The following is a 21,185-nucleotide window of genomic DNA, read 5'->3' on the forward strand; positions in this document are numbered from 1 at the left end:
GTAATGCAAACCCTAACCTCTCCTGCTAACAGGAGCAAGCCCCCTTCCTGTCTCCACTCTTTTTCGGCAGGAAGACAGGCAACAAAAATTAGCCAGCCCAGAAGGTGTGCCAGCCTCTGCCAACCCTACCCCTCAGGTGGGTTAGGCGAGGTGAAGCCCACTCTTCAGTGCCCACCATCTTGCAGATGGCAGGCACTCCCCAATCAGGATTAGGGATTGTGCTCACTCCCCCACATAGGATGAGCACACCAAGGATGTAGTCACCCTAAGGCCAGTAGCTCATTGGCTACTGACCTTGAGACCCCTAAAACACCCCCTAAATACAGTATTTACAGGGGCAGCCCTGAACCAAGAAGGCAGACAAGCAACAACCAAAAAGAAAAGAAGAAGGACCGAACAGCCATGCCGAAGCTAAGAAGAGGAGTACGCCCACTGTCTTGGCCCCAGCCCTACTAGCCTGTCCCCATCTCGAACCAGCAGAAGTAAAACTCTGGTATGTCCTGCAGCCAGCAACCTCAAGAACCCCGAAGACCTGCCCTGCCTTCCAAGGAAAAGACTTTGTCTTCCGTGAACACCGGATTCGTTCACCCACAAACTCAAGCTCTGACAAAATATGCGAGCCTGCACCACTCTGCACTCGTTGCCCATGGCCCGAGTTTGAATGGCCCAACAAAACGAGGAGGACTCCCCGGTGATCAAGACCTGAGATCCAGTGATCCCTGACCTGCCTCAAACCTCCAGCCGATGCCTGCAGTCTCAATCCGGAAGGTCCCCCCAACTCCGACCAGGAACTGGTAAGAAGCTCTGACCCTAAAAGATACCTCTGCACCTAATGCCCCACAGCCTTGGATGGCCCAACCGACGGTGCCTAGCCAACCCCCAGCATCCTAACTTACCTCTCCAAGTGGTGGTCGCTTCCAGAAGACCTTCGTCCCCGAGCCTGCAGTGTGTTTGCAAACCATAGAATCCCCATTGAAAGTAACAGGGAACCTGATGACAAAACAGCACCCTAGTGGCGCTGAGTGTGTACCTTTGGTGTTAACTTGAACCGCCGTTTGCCCTGAGCCTAAGCTCAGGAGATTTGATACCACAACCTTGTGGCCTGCTCGTGAGCAGCCACCAACTGAAGACCCCCTACCTACATTGGATAACATTGTGCCTCAGCACTATGCACCCTGTCCATAGGATAACATTGACTGTTTTCTATGAAAAAGTTTCTAAGTGTGGAGTTGGAAAATCTATAAAAGTCTCTAAAACTGTAACCAAATAACCAAAACGCTTTTACTTACCCGTTTACCGGAAATGTCCCAGTGCAGTATCCAGGTATACTACAGTATGTAAGAAAAGTAATCTGCAAAGTAATTTACTTGACATCCTTTTGTAAAGTCAATACAAAGTATGTGTACAATAGTTCAAATTATTGCATTATCAGTAATTCTACTGTAATCAAACTTAAGTATATATAACACTGCAATTCGAACTGTATTATTACTGCAAAGTATACATCACTTACCTGTGCCAGGATTGCTTGGTTCAAGGAAATAAAATAAATAAAAGAATATTTTTCATACAAAACCAATTTGTATGAAGTATAGTATTTGAGTGTGTGCAATTATTTGCTGATTGAGTGTGTACAACAAATGCTTAACACTACCCTCTGATAAAGCCTTACTGCTTGCCGCCACTAGGTGCTATCTACTTTTACCTCTGCCTACCTTTTGGGTTCCACTGGACTCTGTGCACACTATACCTCCTTTTGGTTATAGTATATACAGAGCCTGCTTCCTACAAAGGACAGCAGCCATATTCATGCAATGGATACATGTCACCATTTCTTAGAATTAAAATTTGCTCAGGAGTGATGAAGAGTGGCTACATGTGTGCAGAAAAGCATACCTGTAGCCACTCGTCATCACTTCTGATGTTGGATGGTGTTGAACTTCAAGCATGTATGAGGGAATGTGTCACCAAATGACACCTAATCACAAATTAAATAATTAGCATTTCAAAGAGAAAAAAATCTCTAGAGTCAATAGTAAAATGTAAATTATTAAAGATTATTAAAATAATTCAAGGGACACTATAGAAGACAAACATAATAGTGAAATGCATAACAAACAAACATAGGGAACTATCATAGTACAGAAATAATTTGCCATGAAGACCAGCAGCATTTAAGAAAATAAATGGACCATGGCCAAATCTCCAAACAATGCAGCAAATCAATATGCTAATAAACTTGACTGCATCCCTAAAGCTTTGAGACAAATGTCTAAGTAAGTCTATGCAAAAAATGTTCTATATAAATATTTAAGTCCAAAGCAACGAATCACAATACAGAATTACACAAGTCATCAATTGCCACGATTCTAGCACATTAACTTAAATGAATATTAATTTGCCCTGTTCTGACCTAATGTCATGGATGTGGAAGCTCAAATCTAGTAACGCAAAATAATAGAAACCTCATAACTGAATAGCTGACAGAAATGCAGACAGAAAGAGTCTTGAATGTAGCAAAAGGTTCCCTCCATAGTTCTTTCTGAACAGCATGTCACAACAGAGCATTATATAGTGCGCATTGAAATTTAATATGGAAGTTAGTAGTAATACGTGTCTAGTTTAGCCAAGCACAGAAATATGCAATTCTATCAAGTGCAGTGTTTTCATTGTAGTTCATAGAGTTATCACACATTTTTACTAAATCAAAATCAACCTTAACAAACTGAAAACATTTCTTTGTCAAAGGTATTTTTACAGCTCAGCAAGTCATATTAGCAGGATGTCGGTTTTCTTACCTTTTTTTAAGCTTCATCGTTTTCCATGTATAACTTGAAGATTTGTTTTAGAAATATATTGTTCAATGCTTTGTTTGTATTTTACTAGGTTTGTTCAGTATAAACAAGTGTAAAAAAAAACAAGTCAGACTTTCCCATGAAATCAGTTGTTACACATACACACACACACACGACACACACATGACATAGTGGTGATACACAAATGCAGAAATCCCCTAGTTTACTCATGCTGAAGTTTAATCTAGTGACATCTAAATCTGCTGAAGTAGATACTCTCAAGGGAGCATTAGAGGATAACTCAGGTTTAAGCAAGGAAAAACTGGTAGCACCCACTCAATCAAAGCATTGAAATTATTCAGGGCCCTATTACGATGTGATTCGGAGGTCGGAGGCTTTCCGAATCACACCTCAGTTTCACTTCCGACACCCTTATTACAATCTAGACGGTCGAAAGTGAAACCGTCCGGTCATGCTGGTTGGATTCCGACAAGCTCAATCAGCCCATCAGCCAGTCGGTAACCAGCATGTAAACTCAAGGAATGATGGGGCATCTTATCAAGGGAGTTTATCTCCGCTTTTTTGGCTTTAAAAGCCAAGAAAGCGGAGATAAAATTATCTCCCTATTACCAAGCTGTCGCTAACACCAGTTAGTGACAGCTAATAGGAGATAGCGACCATCCTTGGCCCCGCTTTGCATGTCAGTGATATTTATCACTAATGACATGCAAAGTGGGCGTGCCCAGATGTTAGCTACTGGAAACAGTCCCTAACATCGCTATCTCCTATTACCAACTTTTGGAGATATTTGCGCTAAGCGCGAATATCTCCAAAAGCTAACACCTTCCCTGAGCAGTTCTTAGCCATGTTATCCAATGGGAGGTGGATAACATGGCTAAGAGCATTTGCTCGATAATGCATGAATATCGCTGACTTTTCAGCGATATTCATGCATTGCGGCCGTTTTTTATCGCATTTGCGATAAACCTTGCTAATAGCAAGATTTATCTGCGATAAAAATCGTCGATGTGCGGCGATAATTTTTGTCTCTAAACAAGTTAGAGACAAAAATTATCGCTAGTTGTTGGTAATATGCCCTGGTGTTTCCACCATTGGGATTACGATGCTCGGTTTGGTACAGGCTCTCCATGCTGGGCGTTTCGACATCGAAAACCATTTTGTAAATTAGTTTTGGGGCTGATAGCAGGGCTCCTTCTACCTGCGACCTCTGGTTGGCAACTTGGTGGCCGAGTAAACCCTGCACAGTGTGCTGGGTGCAGGGATTAACAGAAACTCCCATTTATCAGTGGGAGCTTGTGCTACAGCCGGTGTACGGGCGCACAACAAGCTCCCATTGAGAAATGGACGTATGCAACTACACCATGTGTGGTCGCATTGAGATTGTGGTGTCGGAACCAGTGACCAGAGGTCGGTTGGTCGGTCCCGAGACTTTGTCAGTTGGAGGCAACTCTCAACGACATCGTAATCGAGCTCTAAATTTTAATAGATTTCTTGCATTTATCAGCAAATCCATGGAATCCTAAGTGATTCAGAAATTACTATCAATATTTCCTAATTTCATATGGTATGCAGAAAAAGAAAGGCCATCAAAGGGAAATCTATTTTTCATATTAAAGACTCAAAACTTCAGTGTAAACCTACTACTTTTGTACACTTCTTACACAAAGCGTTATGAACACAGGGCTATGTCACCTATGTTTGTAAATACCATAACACTCAGGCCCAGTTCTACAAAAACGTGTTGCTGTGTATTGCAGAGCAGAGTGAAATTTTTTTTTGTTACTTACTTTCTAGCACAAAACTTGTTTTATGCTGAAAAGTTGCCTAAAAGTAATGCAAATCAGAGCTTTACTTAGCATCAACGGGGGCGTTACATGGGTGGGACATATGTGTTCCAATACAACCACCCATGCTGTTTGACGTATAACCCTATATACTAAAATTAGTAGACAGGGTTTTTCCAAAATAATAATGCTTCTTTGAAGCACGCATCAAAAAGAACAAATGCTTTTATTTCTCCTAACGCTTCCCACTTTGCATGAGTGCTGTACTGTACAAACTCACATCCACCGTGGGAAACTTTTTAAAGTTAGTCTATGCATGGTAGTATTTTGTCTAGGAAGGGTGCTCTTCCAGCACAAAACCTATGCTAAACTCATGCACACTTCCTGGCAATATGCCGCAAAGGTGTGTATAGATGGGAGGAGAGTGTCCTATCACAGTAGATATGATACTGTCCTTCTCTCTCCGTCTCATGCAACGCAGCGTAGCATTTTTGGGTTTATGTTTCATAAATCTGGGCCTAAATGTGTTACTTAGACAAATCATAAGTTTTGCATTCATATATTTTATAAGCAATGCTAATCAAGTAAGCTGACAGAAAAGTATGTAATATGCTGACACCCGACGGAAATTTCAGCATTTGCGAACTTCTTCATAAATTGAGTCTAACATCGTGTTTTTTCAGTAAAAGCTAATAGTAATTATGTACCTGTATGACGTATACAAGTCCAGTGAAGTAGCGTTTGAATACCTCTGAAGGCTCATCCCCTGCTCGATTCCTCATGTACAGTAAAGGCAAACTGTCAGGTCAGTGGACGTGTAAGTTGCCTGAATGCTTGATCACAGTTCATTCACTGTCAGTGGACACAGCCTGTGGGAAATCCAGAGGGCACAAAACAATACTGCCGGATCTGCAAATCCAAGGACAGAGATTGATCTGAACATTCATGTAGATTGATTGACAATTAAGGGTCGCAGACAGTGATTAACAGGAAATACCTTCAGGTTTTCATACAGATTGATCTACAGATTGATCAAGTCAAGCCTCATGCTCCCACTACGGAAAATGCTTCGACATGCAGCCGATTTGCCCATTTTCAGACTTGCAATGATAGTATGTCATCGGCAATCATATATTTAAAATAAATAATTCAGATATACAAATCGAGTTTTACTATGTAAATAATTCGTTTGGACATGTGGATACAAGTTTGTTATACTCCTAGTGCTGCTACTTCTAACAATGCGTCTGTATCTGTATAAAATTAGAACTTTCAGACCACTTCCATACTTAGAATCTTGCTTGTTCTACATTACTGAAAAGTTATAACTTTAAAATTGCTATCAAAATTAGTTTTTCATTATGTGAAAAGCCACGCTCCTTTTAATTTTTGCTCAAATTGGCATTTATACTTTTGTACAAATGGGAATTTGTCTAGGAGTGTAATTTATCTAAATGATACAACGAGGGCTCTTTCGATCTATGCATTCAACACACACGCTCCTCTGCAGCTGCCTGAACTTTCACAAGTGAAAAGAGTAGATGCACAGGGGCTATGCATTATACATCTGGGGCACGAGCAGGCCTGGATTCACCTACACAAAGCCCCTTAATTCTTTTTCCCGAGAGAAGCAGAAATGGTCACTGCCCCTAAGTAGGCGAAATAAGAATGAAATCAGCCAGTGACACACTAGGTGGGGGAAAAACCTAATATAATGTGAGGTCATCTGGGAAACCCTCTGACTCAGAAGCATAGAGCGAACATGGTTCATTGCTGTGTTGCCTTGTAAGGCAACAGTTATTGATCCCTGGGCCCGATTTAAGATGTTTACTTAAATAACTCCGTCTGGTGCCTCTGTCCCAGTAATCACTTCACTTGGATCAAGCCACACTATAAAGAAAAAAAGGTTGGCTCTCTTGAACGGACCCGACGCTTCCTCTGTCCTGTTCCAGCACTTGCTGATTGGGCTCTTCTGATTTGATTTTCCTGCTGTCCCTCCCCCCTCCTTTGCCCTCCCCTCACAAACCAGATGTGAGCCGAGTGACCCTCTTGCATGTGCAAGTGCTCTTGTGCTCAGCTCTGGGCAGCCATGAGGTGGGCAAGCAGCACAGTGTGCAGCTCATCCAAGGCCAGTCCCTGGCAGGCAACTGAATCAGTCCCAAATGAATCAGCACACTCGGCAGCCTGACCCTAAGACATCCCTCATTGATCACTGTTACTGGACCTACCTTGCCGAGGTCAGCTCCTCCTGAAACAAACCATTAATGCAGTGCGGCTCAGGAAGTTTGTAGGAGTTAAGGGTTGAGATGTTGGCAAACAACACTGACCTCGTCCACCACAAAACCACCCCATGCTTACTGTAAGCAAGCAACACAGGAGAAGAGAGCAGGCAGTGCTCGGTAGAGAAAGGCTAACCCAGGAGTACTGCTGCGAGAACTTGGCACAGGTCATTAAGTCCAACACTTTGGGGAGCTCACTTATTGAGAGAGAACTTTGACTGGAGAGAAGTTCATGATGATGTTAGGGGCAAATCGACAAGTGGGCAATGAGAGTGAGCCCTGGGGGCACAGAATTATGAAATCCCTCAGACGTCCTAGTAATATCCAAGCCTGAAGACCACAACAGTGACATCCACATATTGAGAATGGTTGGAGGACTCACTGATCTGCAGTTAGTGGGTACTTGGCTTATACATGCCAGTGAGCCCAACATTGCTGGGGAAAATAACATCAATGTATGTTAAATGGTACTGGATAAACCTAAGGGGCAGGAGGCTTTTGTTGGTGGCTAAGTTCTGGGGGCACAGATTCATAACTGTAGTACTCAATCATCTGTAAAGTGCAGTTCATGGAAGACAAAAGAGCATCCAGACTGATTCTTAGGCTGCCAAAGTCTGCCATACACTTAGGCTCAGCGCCTCCTAATTAATAATTATGTGAATTGCTTATCCCTTGAACCCCCAGCACTCTTGGTTTACTCAGAAATACTTTAATGTGTGCTTATGCCGAAAGAAGAAATACTGCACAACAGCATAACACAGAGCCAGCATTGATACAAAGCAGACACGATAAAGACAGTGACAACCAGGTGCAAAGAAGTGCTAAAGGCAGACACAGTCAGGTATAATGCATAAAGTTGAGAGCAGTGAAGAACGCATTCAAGAAGCAAAATCATTACTCAACATGAAGAAGGTAGATGGTGCCAGCCCATCTCAGCTTGGACACTGCTACTCAAGTACTAGTGAGCAGGCTGGTGCCTGCAGAGGTACCACAGTGCCAAGTGACACTGAAGATCAAACACTGCCTGAACAGCACATACTCTTGACGTCAGCAGGAAACAGTACACAATGCAATGCCTCCGTGTTCCTGAAACAACCACCTCCATTTGATTCTGCCAAAAAGCAGTATGTTGGCACCAGATGGACTGTCTGGATTGAAACGTTCGATTACTTCAGAGATGCTATAGAAGAAGCAGATGAAAAAAGATCATCAAATACTTTAAGAACCTTTCAGGTGATGGAGTAAAAGAAGTGATAAAGAAGATATCACAAGCTGGTGAAATGTCATACCATTAAATCAAGAGGACGCTGGAGGCCAAGTTCAATCCAATGACAAATGTTGATTACGAGAGGTACTCTGTCATCCAAGCAAAGCAACAACTTGCTGAGACAATTGATGAGTTTGTTGAGAGACTTGATACGCTTATAAAGCACTGTGAGTTCAATGATGAAGAAACCATGTGTCTTAGAGTTATTGATGCGGCCTCTTCCACTCACTTTGATGACGCATACTGAGAGAAAGGCTCAGTTTGAAGAGAGTGCTCATGGCTGCCTCATCGGAGGAACAGGTTGATCAACAAGCTGCTGATGTGGAAGCTGGCACAACCCAAAATGAATCAGCATTGAGCATGAAAAGTTAGCAGAAACACAAAGCAGAGGCCCACAGAAGTGATATCTCCGAAGAAAAATAAATCGAGTTTCTGCTGTAGATTCTCCTTTCCACATGAAGTGAAATGTCCTGGTATCAGACAAATATGAAAAGGCTATGGGAAGGAAAACCATTTTATGACTGTTTGCAAAGCAAAAGAGCAACTAAGTGTGTCACAAAGGGATAAAAAGATGGACACTAGAAAGTTCCAGAAGCACCCTGGCTACTCCCTCAAGACCAAGCTGCAACATTGACTAAGGCAAGTGGAATCAAAACGAAGGCAATTGTTATCAAATTTATCATCCAATGGTTCACTGACAGCATCATTGAGTGACGATTACGAAAATGGATGTGCGCAGGTAATATCAGTAAACAGATCAATATCTGTATGTAAGATTGGCGCTTGCAAGAAAAGACACAAGTCTTCCTAAGAATCACAACATAAAGCAAGAAAGTTTCATTGGACATTGTCCTAAAATCATGGTCAAGGTAAATAGGTGCTCCACAACTTTCATTATGGACAGTGGTGTGGCAAAATACATCATGCCAGCATAAAAGTACAAAGAACTGTCTCCGATGCCATGTCTCATATCATCAAGAACCCAGGTGTATTACTGGGCATCTTCTACACCCTTGCGGAGTAAATGATCCTTTGTGGCAACCATGCGGCACAAGAAAACAACAGTGCAAGCGCTGACTCACATACTCCAGGTACTTTGTTAAGTGCATGCTTATTAAGTTTCAACACTGCTGCTGACACAGACAGATTTCTATTAGCTATGACTTGAAGGCCCATTCCAAAATAGTGAGTTGATTCCCGACATTGTGTTATGGATTTGGGAACTTAACCCTTATGCTGCCATGCCCTTTTCTTCCAACATCCTGAGGATTCTAAAGGTACCAGGGGTTGTGGATTGCCCTGGAGGGGACTGAGAAAGTAGGCAAAGTACAGTTACATTTAAGGTTTTTGGGGGAAATGGGATTAAAGTGCTGCAGAAGAAAGCATCTGGTTTCTTCCCTGCAAATGGTAGCAACAAAGGGTTTGTGGTGCTAAAATCACCATCATTCCAGCTTTCAGGAACAGACAGACTTTTGTGAGAAAACTAACCTTTTCTGAACAGCTTTGGCATTTTACTGGGACATTGCCTAGTTTTCCTATATTTTCTGTTTACAACCTCCTCCCAGTTAGTGGTAGAAATGGGTGTGAAACCAATAATCGATCATGGACAGCTATACATTTCTGAAAAGTAAACAAAAGTCTGGATTCAGTAAAAGGTCACTTGTGTAGATCCTTCAAGGTTTTCCTTTGGAAATTAACAGTTGAAATAAAAGAATAGTGAAATTTAGTTGAAAAAAATAGACATTTGTGCCTACATTTTCACCTGTAACTTCTAACTATGGTAGATTATTGAAAGCTATATACTTTTCCGTCTGCATGACCCTTCTGGTTGTAGGGTTATATGAGGCTTGTAGGTGCACCAAGAAACCGAGGTAAGCTGCACTTTGCAAGGGTTTTTCATTGTGTACCGGGTATACAGTAATTATTTTGGTAAAATATAAAGAGTGAACAATCGGTATCAATCAAATCTATGCATTTCTGACATTGGAACAAGGTATGGAGTTTAGAATCAGTGGGTATTTGTGTATCTCTGAATTTGTGGGTACCCATATTAGCATGTGAAATAGAGGGTATTGTTCAAAATGACTACTTTGTACACACTGTAACTGGAAGGCATAAATGCATAAAAAGACAACAGGTAATAACACTTTTTCTACTATTCTGTGTTTCCCTAAGTTTCCCGATAAAAATGGTGCCTCACTTGTGTGGGTAGGCCTAGTGTCTGCGAGAGTAAACTGCCCAAAACACATCGTGGACATATCAAAATTTTCCAATCAAAACTGACCCTTTTTTCGCAATGTGCCTAGCTGTGGATTTTGGGCCCTAGCACAGCCGGCACCTAGGGAAACCTAGCAAACCTGTACATTTTTTAAAAGTAGACACCCAGGGAAATCCTTTTTGGGGGGACTAGTGTGGCTCTCACCTGCTTTTGTTACCCAGAATCCCTTCTAAACCTCAAACTTTGTCCAAAAAACAAATTTTCATCACATTTCTGTGATGGAAAGTTCTGCCAATAAACATGGTACCTCACTTGTGTGAGTAGGCCTAGTGAGGTATCATTTTACTTGGGAGACCGAGAGAAATGCTGGGTGGTAGGAAATGTGTGCTGCGCAAGGATCTCAGACAGAAATGTAAGGACAATTTGATTTTTTAGCTACGTTTGAGGTTTGCAGGAGATTTGGGGTAAGAAAACGATGAGGGTTCAGCGCAAACCACAACTCCCTGAACTCCCCTGATGTCTGCTTTTTCAGAAATGTCTGGGTTTGATATGTTTTCCTAGATGGCAGTCTAGCCCAGGACTAAAAACGCAGGTGCCGCCCCCTCCCCTTGCAAAACCAGGTCATTTTGTGATATATAATTAGGGCTCCTGGTTTATGGTATTTTTTTTTTTACATTTCTGGGAGTATTTATCTATATTTATTTTTGTTCATTTTATCTGTATTAATCCACATTTACTTTTGTCACAAGAAAAAGATTACGCTAAAGCCAGTATTTTTCCACATTTAGAAATTCACACTTGTACTTGGTTGACATAGGTTGTTGTAACTGTTTTTCAAATTGGAGCCCATGCTTAGTGCACTTTACATATTGGGAACAAATGTCTTGCCTGCTCTCTAAGAAAAGATGTGTGAATTAGTGTTATTGATTAGGTCTTGTTTGTGCAGCTGTCTGGAAAACAGTCAAAGCATTACTTCCTCCTTTAATTGCATTTTATCAGTCATCACAGAGTGTCTGCTTGAAGACATAAACATGCAGAGAGTCTTGAGTTCCAGGGCCCAGATTGTGGGAGGCCCTCTCTCCAGCCATTAGATTGAAGACTACTTCCTGACAGCCCAAACATGAACAAACCTTTTAGCGGGTACCTTTTTGCTTGATTTTAAAGTTTATCTTTGTGAAAGGGCTGCTGCTGCCTGTAGAAGAGTTTTTGAGTGAGCAACGTAATGAGGGGACTTTTCACCAGATTAATATGGGTCACCTTCAAGATACACAGGTAACTGCATGTGAACACTAGTACAGCAAGAGATATAGAAATTCAAACGTCACAGGACTGCAGCTATCATAGTGGGTCAGAGTCACAGGCCTTTTTAATGAGGCAGAACTATCAACAGGGTTTCTATGATTTTAATGGTCTGTACAATCACTTCATGGCAGAGAGCAGATACTTTGTGCATAATTGCTGAGTAATTTTAATCATAAGGGGGAGGGAAAGAGAAGCTTGTGATCGACTCAGCTTCCAATGGCTAGTATACAGATCAAGGGGGAGTGGACCACTTGTTCTGTGTCACCAGGGTCACCAATTGCGTGGTTGGTCTTTCTTATAAAAGAACCCTCATACACAGACACAGGCGTAGGGCGGTATATGTTGGTTCTCCGCCTATGTGTACCATAACAGCATGATCATTGGGTCTTTTCTATGTAGGTTATGCTGCCCTCCACAAGGAGGAAGACCCACTGTTTTTGACAGTAGTGGTCAGAGATAAAAAGGGTTGTGCAAGTGTTCAAGTCAGGGTGAGTTAAAATTCCTAATTCCGGTCTCTTGTACTTATTCTTGAGGCGTGAAGAATTGGAAATTAAAAGCGAGAGGTTGTGCGTATGTAGACTTAGTTAATGGTGATAGTGATCATTAAAGTCAACATGTTTCAGCCTCTTGGAACCTCTAGAGACTTTCGCCAGGACTGTTGGGATTAAGAGACACTTTTGGTTCTTAAGTGTGAAAGGGGTGATGTAAATGTTTACTCTCCACCTTTTGCGGTGTGGGTCAGATCTGTTTGGTCTGTACCTGGAGGAAAAAAGAAAAGAAAAAGGCAAAAAAGTGCATGATATCGACATATTGCGTCATTGTAATTAGCAAATCTCTTTTTAGTAGGCTGTTACATTTTCGAGTTTTCCTATGAAATTGCATTAGGAATAGGGTACTTATAAGCGTTACTATTGTGTAATGTAGGGCTAGAGAGGTGTGCATCAGGGCGAAGGAAGAGAACTTTTGGCACAGTTAGCTGTTCTTATTTAACGTGCATTGTAATTATGAATGCCGATCGTACCTGTGGAAAAACAGGTCTGCACGTTATTTACAAGAGGTGGATGTCACATCAATGCGTGGATGATGCTAAATGGCCGTTGGATGTGAGCGCATCGGTATACGAAGATGTTTGGTTTAGAAAGCTATTCTTTTTTGGCGTGCACTGTGGTTGTAAATTAACCGCCATACCAGCAGTAAAGCAGGTCTGCACGTTATTTTGATGTAATCTTAATGCGCGAGTGAGCTGAAAGGCCGTACGCGCATTGGTAAACGAATAACGCTTATGAGCATAAATATCATCTTAATTTTAAAGAGTCATGCGGGTCTCATCATTACATAATGAAAGTACTCATGTCCATTTGTTAGATCTATAGCGACTTACATCGAGGGAAAATATACACATTAACTTGGATGTTCGCCAGTTCTGGAAGAAGGTGTAAGATTTATTGTTGCAAAAGTAAGTGCGTCTATTATGTTGCCCACATGAATAAGTGCCCCAATTGTTAATGCCGTAGTTTGCATCGTGAATTCCTTGCAATCAGAAATGTAAGCTTTACCTTAACATTCGTAGTGTGTACTACCATCAAGAATGTCACTCAGTCAGCAAGGCCTATTTCTGGTTGAAGAGACAATGTGGGAAAGGGTGTCGGTTAGTTGTATTTTACTAACGGTTACCCAATCCTCACGGTTCAGTTGTCTCATCGGCTTACTGGCCTCCTTAAAGAACGACTTGTTCTGACTCTGTATGTGGTTCTCGGAAGACGCCGTTACGTTTACCCGGCGTCTTTTCAGTAGTGTAAACGATTGAAATGGACAATATACTATCTCTTGTGATGATTGGCAGATTGGTTGGCAATGGTAATCTACAGAATCAGAGGAAAGACTACATAGTGTGTAGCTGCATTAATGTAATATATGAAATTAATGTTTAAAGTGAAAAGGTAATGTTTTAGATTAAGATTGGAAGTGAAGCTGGTGTATTGTCTTCACAACTGATGAGTCAGTTCAATGATCCTCTGGTTAGCAGTAATGGATGTTTGTATAATCTTCACCTTTTGTTTCTGGAGTGATTCATGGTTCTGGTGTAACGCTATAAGCATTTTAGGTCTATAGTGATATTATGTACGTGTCGTTGTAATACATCATTTAGTCATTGGAGCTTTGGGGATTACACATGTGAAGTCTCATTCTTCTGTGTGTGTTGGCTTATGGAATCATGGTGATTAAAGTTGATTGTAACATTAGCAAGTCCATAGATTTTGGCAGCATGGGGTTTCGTGGGAATTTATGCTAATGTGTGCCATGGAATATTGTCATTTAACCCTTCCTTGTCAGTTTTCATGCAATGCACCCATCGTTGTTCTTTTTCATAAAGGATACATTCTGCATTGTAGTTCCTGATGGGTAGGGTCTCTAGTACCACCCAATTTATGTCTCCTGGGAGATGATTTAGTTCAATGAAGTGTCTGCTCATTTTTGTTGTCGCTTTTTTACAGGTAATGTTTCTTCTGTGCTAAATGATTCGTTGTTTGATCTTTCGGCATGTCATGCCTATATATCGCAGGTCGCAGGGGCAGGTAATCATGTACACGACATGTGTGGTGTTACAGTTCATGTGAGTACGCAGTTCCCACTTCAGGTTTGGTAGTAAATGCAGATTTTTTGTCACTTTCGTCTGGTTACATACAGTGCATGTACCACAGGGATAATGTCCTGTTATGGTGTCCACATTCTACGTGGACATGATAGTGTTCTTCTTTGATGTCACATTCGGTCTTGTGTGCACTAGGATGTCTCTTATATTTCTAGTTCGTTCATTGGCAAACCTGGGTTTAGGCCATTTCAAAGTGTTCGCAGTATCCTCCAGTTTTTATTGATTATCTTCTTCACGTTGTTCGACACAGTATTGTATGTAGTGATGCAGGTTAGCAGATCTTCATGTTCAAATGCGGCTACCGGTCGACTTTTTTGTCCGCTTTTTAAAGAGTTAATCTGCCATTAATAAGTGATCTTATTAGAGCCCGTCGATTAGTATAGTCACATTTAAATCATTGGTATGGTATTGGTATGATTTAAATGTGAATAACGCATTTGAATTGAATCTGTTGATGAGAAAGGTAGGATTTATCTCCACCTTCAATGGGCTCTATGATGTACTTTTAGAAAGGCAATCTAAGCCTCCAACTCATTCCCTTCTTGTAGGTGGGACAGTCCTCTACTTAAAGATATAATACAACAGTATAGAAGTTTCAGACCTGGGGAATATCAAGTGTGGCCAGGATTTTAGAAACCGACAGGTATTGCTCAGTGTGAATAATTGGTGTTGCGATCTAACTTCTTTTAAAAAAATGAGTGCAGCAAAATAATAAATCTTTATTGTTTTTCTGCATGCTAATACATATAAGTGACAGAGCCCTGATGACAGTCCAGAAATTGAGTTATTTGGACTAGAAACGCGTCGGCACATTGGAGGGAGCTATTTGTAACACTAAACGTTATAACTGGCAAATGCCGGTTGCCAATTGTTTAAAAAAAATAAGCTATTGCTCCTTCCTTCATTGACTTTGTCTCTTCTTCTTCTTTATGAGTATTTATTTATTTATTTATTTTGAAAGTTTTATATAGCGCGAACAAGATCTTCGCAGATATCAGAGCGCTTTACAGAGAAGGGGAGCATGTATACGCAGATACAACAATCATGTTAGAAGTACATTGAAGTTATATCATAAAACAGTGAAGTAAATCAAATTCAGAGTCAAAATAAGAATACAAAGGGTTCGAACAAATAGTACAGATGAGTAACGAGTCTTTGTAGTTTTATCTCCAGTAGTGGTTCAAGTGTATTTAGCCATGAGGATCGCTTTTACTTCTTTCTTGAAAAGTATGAAGGATGTGATCAGCCTGGTTTCAGGGGGAAGCGAATTCCAAATCCTGGGAGCCATTCCCGAGAAGGAGCGTTTATAGGTTTTTTCCTTGCGGAATCTTTTAGGCTTTAGCAAAAGATTGTTTGTACCTCTAGTGTTTCTGGTGCCTCCAGAAATCGTCAGCTTCTGTGCGAGGTATCTAGGTGAGCTCAGGTGGATAGCCTTGTGCGTCAAACAAGCGATTTTCAGGTGTATTCTGGCTTCAAACGGCAGCCAGTTCAGGGATTTGAAGTCAGGGGAAATGTGTGAGTGTTTTTTTGATCCAGTGATAAGTCTCGCTGCGGCGTTTAAAGAGGCTCTTAAGGGTGCCGTAGTAGCTCGGGGGAGACCGCAGAGTGCGGTGCTGCCGTATTCTATTCGAGGTATGACTAGTGAATGTACCGCAGTTTGGAAGTCTTTGGCTGGAAGGAAAGGTTTAAGTTTCCTAAGGGTGTTGATTTGGTAGTTCGCTCCCTTAGTTGCTTTGTTGATGTGTTCCTGCATGCTGAGATTGGTGTCAAGTGTTATGCCCAAAGATTTTGCTGAGTCCACAATGGTGGGTTGAACATTAAGTGCTGTGAGGTCTTTAAGCCACATTTGTGCGGTAGTGATCTTCGCGGGTGGTGAGATCAGAAGGAACTCTGTTTTAAGGGCATTGAGTTTGAGATGATTAGCGGCCAGCCAAGATTGAGTGCTTCTGATCATTGAGTTCAAGAGCGTGATGTCTTTGGGTGATTGTAGTTTGAGATAAAGTTGGGTGTCATCAGCATACATGTGGAAGTGTACATTGGATTCTTGCAGCAAAGTGGTTAGAGGTTCCATAACTAAGTTGAACAAAGTTGGGGATAGGGAGGATCCTTGTGGTACGCCTAGCGATACAGGTCTTGGCGCGGACATCAAGTTGTTGCTCTTGAATTTCTGCGACCTGTTATGCAGAAAGGACGTAAACCATTTGAGTATTGATTTGATCATTTAGTATAACAGTGTCCTAAATCAATTTTTGTTTGTGTTTTGTATTACATGTAGAATGTTTGTTAAATACATAATTGAATTGTATATATTGTTTGTTTTTGTAAATAATATTGTATAGATTTATTGTGGACAGGTGAATGTATGTTTTTTCCTTCTTTGATAAAAAAGTATAAAATAATAGAAATATACTGAAGTTGATGGGTATAAATAAATACACCAGGTCAAATATAAAGAAATTGTGTTTGTCCTATTGCTCTTAAATAATTAGCTTCTTTCTAAAGAAATAGGTGGGTGTTGGCAAATTGTGCTTTGTCAGTTTATAAATAGGGTCCAGCCTCTCCCACTCCTTGTATGGACCTAACTCCTTAGTTTTCATAGATGTACCATGGCATTGTCTGAAGAGGGTTCCTTCAAATTCAAAGAAGTTTTCTGTGAGCGCTAGTTTACAACATTCTAATACAAACTTTCGGAGTGTTCTGTAGTTCCAATTTTCACTGAAAAGGGTGGTTTCTAAAGTATCCAGTGTTTTTTGTTGAGGCAGACTGGTGTAGAGGCTCTCTACATCGAGCCCTACTAGGAGCATAGTTCCTTCATCGTATGGTTGTCCATCCAATAGGTTCAAAAGATCTCGGGTGTCTTTAAGATAGGTCGGTGTCTTTTGTATCAGTGGCCGCAGGTATTGGTCAGCAAATTGAGACAAAGGCTCTAGGACTGAGCCAATCCCAGATACTATTGGGCGTCCAGGTGGTGGGTTTTTGTTCTTATGTGTCTTGGGTAGGGAGTAGAAGTATGGGATTCTGGATTTGTTGGTCTTAAGGAAGTCGGCTTTGTGTTTCAAAATCCATTGGTTAGTTTCAGCTTCCTCTACCATTAGTTCGATTGTCTACTGTAATCTACTGGGAGGGTCCAAGGGTAGTTTTTTGTAGAATTTGTTGTCTGAAAGGAGTGTGGTACATTATAAGTGTTATCCTTCTTTGGTTAGTAGCACTATCGCTCCCCCTTTGTCTGCCGGCTTTATGACAAGTTTGTCATTTTTGCTTAGTTCTTCTATGGCCTGGCTTTCTCTTCTCCACATGTTAAAGTATGGTTTTCTTGCTGTGTTCCCCAGATTGTCTATTTCCTGCATTATAGCCTGCTCAAAGGCTTGTATTTCTACTGGCACCAAGTGGGTGGGTGGACAGAATGGGGTAGCCCAACACAGTTTTAAAGGCAGTTTAGTATTTACATCCAGAAGAGTTGTATCGTTGGACACAGCCACCACATATAGATCAGTACTCCCACACTAACACATTCTCACCAGCTTGAGGTGCTCACACTGGAGGAGAATGTATGTAATTTGGCTAGGTGCATGTGCCAAACATGTAGCAATTTGTAAAGGACTTCCTTGCCTAGTGTGCTATGAGATGTTTCATTTAGCTGCTCCCGTATGGAAGTCCTTTGCTGTCCTATGACTGATTTTTCCCATGAGCATGTGCCTTTTAATCCTGTAAGGGTGTATGGGTGACAGTGTCACAGCAAATATTAACTGATGAAAGGATGCAATTGCTCGCTATGAACCTGTGACATATTTGTTATATTGATCCATTGGCCTGAAGTCTTGTGTCACAGCATCTTTAATGAATAAGTCTATGGAAGTGCCCTTTTTTGACTTGGTTACCCCACTTTTTGTCTGGTATTTGATGCAATTTTGACTGAAGTGCACTAGGATCCTGCTAACCTGGTACCCAGTGCTTTTGGTATTTCCCTAAAAACAAGGTAACTGTTCAATTATTCCAATTGGCAAAACCTTTAGCACCTCTTTAAGTCCCTAGTAAATGGCACCCATGGTACATTGTGCAACCCTAAAGGTCCCGCCACCAAACCTATGCAGCCTGCCATTTCAGGCTGTGGGAAATGGTGCAGACAAATGTGAAAACATGACATGGCACACACCCTGTGTGTCATGCCCACAGACACTGCAAGCAATATATGAAAGTCACCCCTACAGCAGGCCTTATTGCTCTAAAGCAGGGTCCGTTATGGTACATGTGAGGATATATCTGCAGGAGCAGTTATGCTGCTGGGCTGTCTAGTTTGATTGCTAAATATTACAAGTGAACAGGGAAGCTATCATAACTATATGTACTTGGCACTGGTCATTATGAGTTCCCCAGCTACATGATGGCTTCATTGTAACCTATGGTGTTTGGTATCAAACAGCTTGACTTAATAAATCCATACTATGCCAGTAGTGGATTTATTAAGCTGGGCACCCGGAGGGTATCATAGAGGTGCTCCCTGAAAACCTACCAGCCTCTTAGGCCCAGATTTAAAAAAAGAATCACAGAACGCAGTGCAGCAGCCAAAACTGCTGTGCTGCATTGCCTGAAATAGAGGTAGTAGGAGAGCACCATGTCCACAGAGATATGGCACTCTCATCCCCTCTCCCTAGTGCCGTTGCATATTTAACTGGCCTACACAAGGCACACACATAAGTCTACCATGTATTTTGTACTGGAAGGGTCCTTCAAGTACAAAATACTATCCTTAGACACACTTTAAAGCTTTTTCTACTTAGTATGTGTGCTGCACAGTGCAGTAAGCAGGCAAAGCCGGAAAAGAAATGAGAAATAAAAAACGTTCTCCTTTTAATGCCTCCTGTCAAAAGATGTTAATTTTTGTCACCAAGCTCTGTCTATTATAGTTTTTAGATAGAGTTTTGTATTAACACCTTGCGTGCGGTGCCAATTTACCCCCGGTGCTGGGCCCTAATGTAAAATGGATGTGGTCATGACGAGCTGAGCTTGTCATGAGCACACGAGCACCGTGCCTCATGACGAGCTCAGCTCATCATGAGCATCGAAGGGGTTAAAAGGCATGTGTGGTTGCATGGGAACGTCCATTCACCACCCATGGAACCCCCCCCCCCCCTTGGTGCATCGAAGGGGTTAAAAGGCATGTGTGGTTGCATGGGAACGTCCATTCACCACCCATGGAACCCCCCCCCTTGGTGCTAAGTAATGCAAAGCAGTGCTTTGCGCAGCCTTGTGTTACTTGTATCCCTACTTTCCAATGCTAAACAAGTTTTGCACTGGAAAGGAAGTCTGGAAAAAAACATTGTGTGCTGTTTAGCATCATTTTTGTGACACTAAACCAGTGCAAAAGTTTGATAATCTCCCCGTTAGTGTGTTGGCTGACCCGTATCTTCCAGCCTGCCAAAACAGACAAGTTTCTGACCCACTGGAGGTGAGAGGCTGTGCTTTCTGAGGTCAGAAACAATGCCTGCTGCTATGGCAGGAGGTGTTTACATCTCCTTCAACAAGATGGTTAGGGAATCTGCACACCACGGCGAGAAGCTTTAAAGCCGCTGCTGCCTTTGATATGCTTCCTCTGCTTCCCCCAGACCTGGAAGATGCCACCTGCTGCTCTGAAGCCCATCTGGCACCAGGACAGACAGGAAATTAGATATGCAAGTAGGCGTGTATTTCAGCACCAGGCTAGTCACAATTCGAAGGTAGGCTGCCTGTTGTGCTCAACTAAGGAAGGATTCCACCATCTTGATTTTGATGGAATTTGGAACTTTGGGACAGGGTTATGCCCCACAGTGAGTGGTCATTTGGGGGGTGTACTGACTTCAAGGGTAGGAAGCCTAGAGGCTATGACCCTTCACTCCCCTTAACATCCCTAAATTCATTATTTAATGCACCCCTGACACCAGGAACTCAGATTTACCTGACAAAAGACGGAAAATGTGAAAACACGACATGGCACACCCCCTATGTGCCATGCCCACAGACACTGCATGCAATATATTTAAGTCACCCCTACTGCAGACCTTATAGCCCTAAGGTAGTGTTCATTACATTAGATGTGAGGATATATCTGTCACTTGTCCCTGAAACTGTTGCCTCTCTGCCAATAATCAAGGGCCTTGAGGTCAGTGCTGGTGCAAAGGAGTGGGTGAAATGAATAGGTGTGTGGGAGGGTATATATGTGATCAAGTGGAGCTTATTATTGATCTGATGTCAGGTTTGATGAGTCATGGTGGTAAGGGTGACAAAATATACATTTGGGGTCTATCGCTTTTGGGTTTCCAAATTAGATCCCATAGGGTAGGACCTGCAATGGCTCTGTCCATATGTAGCCTGTGATTTTCTGATGTTTTCTGATATTCTGCTTTGCCCCTACTTTGTGTCTTTCTGGGACAGATGCTATTGCGATTGGCTCCAAGATTTTTAATGAAAGTGGTGTCCTCTTTTCATCTGGCCAGGTTTAGATGAGGCTTGAAACCTCTGTGCTGTCACCAGGTGTCAAAATAATTTTCCAGATCTTTTACTTACAGGCTGAGCAATAGCCTGTTTCTCACTTGTTTACTTTTGGCAGGTGTGTCTCACTTACACTTCCTTGCAATGGTACTCAGGGTCTCCTATGCTGGTGCAGTGCAAGCAGAGTAGTTTCCTGTTATGACTTCTTCTTGAATTTTGGAAGGTAGTATCATCAGGCAAGACATCTAGCACACTGCTAAATTTGGGAACTCCTTCTATTATTTCCTCCCATTTTAAGTTTGATGTGGGAAACAGGAGGTGCCTGATCGTTGGGACCTGGAGTGCTTATCACTGTTCTTCCTGGCTGGCTGCACTTGCTCCTGTCATTTGGTGTTTTGCCT

Source organism: Lissotriton vulgaris, chromosome 6 (genome assembly GCF_964263255.1).
Source record: "Lissotriton vulgaris chromosome 6, aLisVul1.2, whole genome shotgun sequence".
NCBI classification, from domain to species: Eukaryota; Metazoa; Chordata; class Amphibia; order Caudata; family Salamandridae; genus Lissotriton; species Lissotriton vulgaris.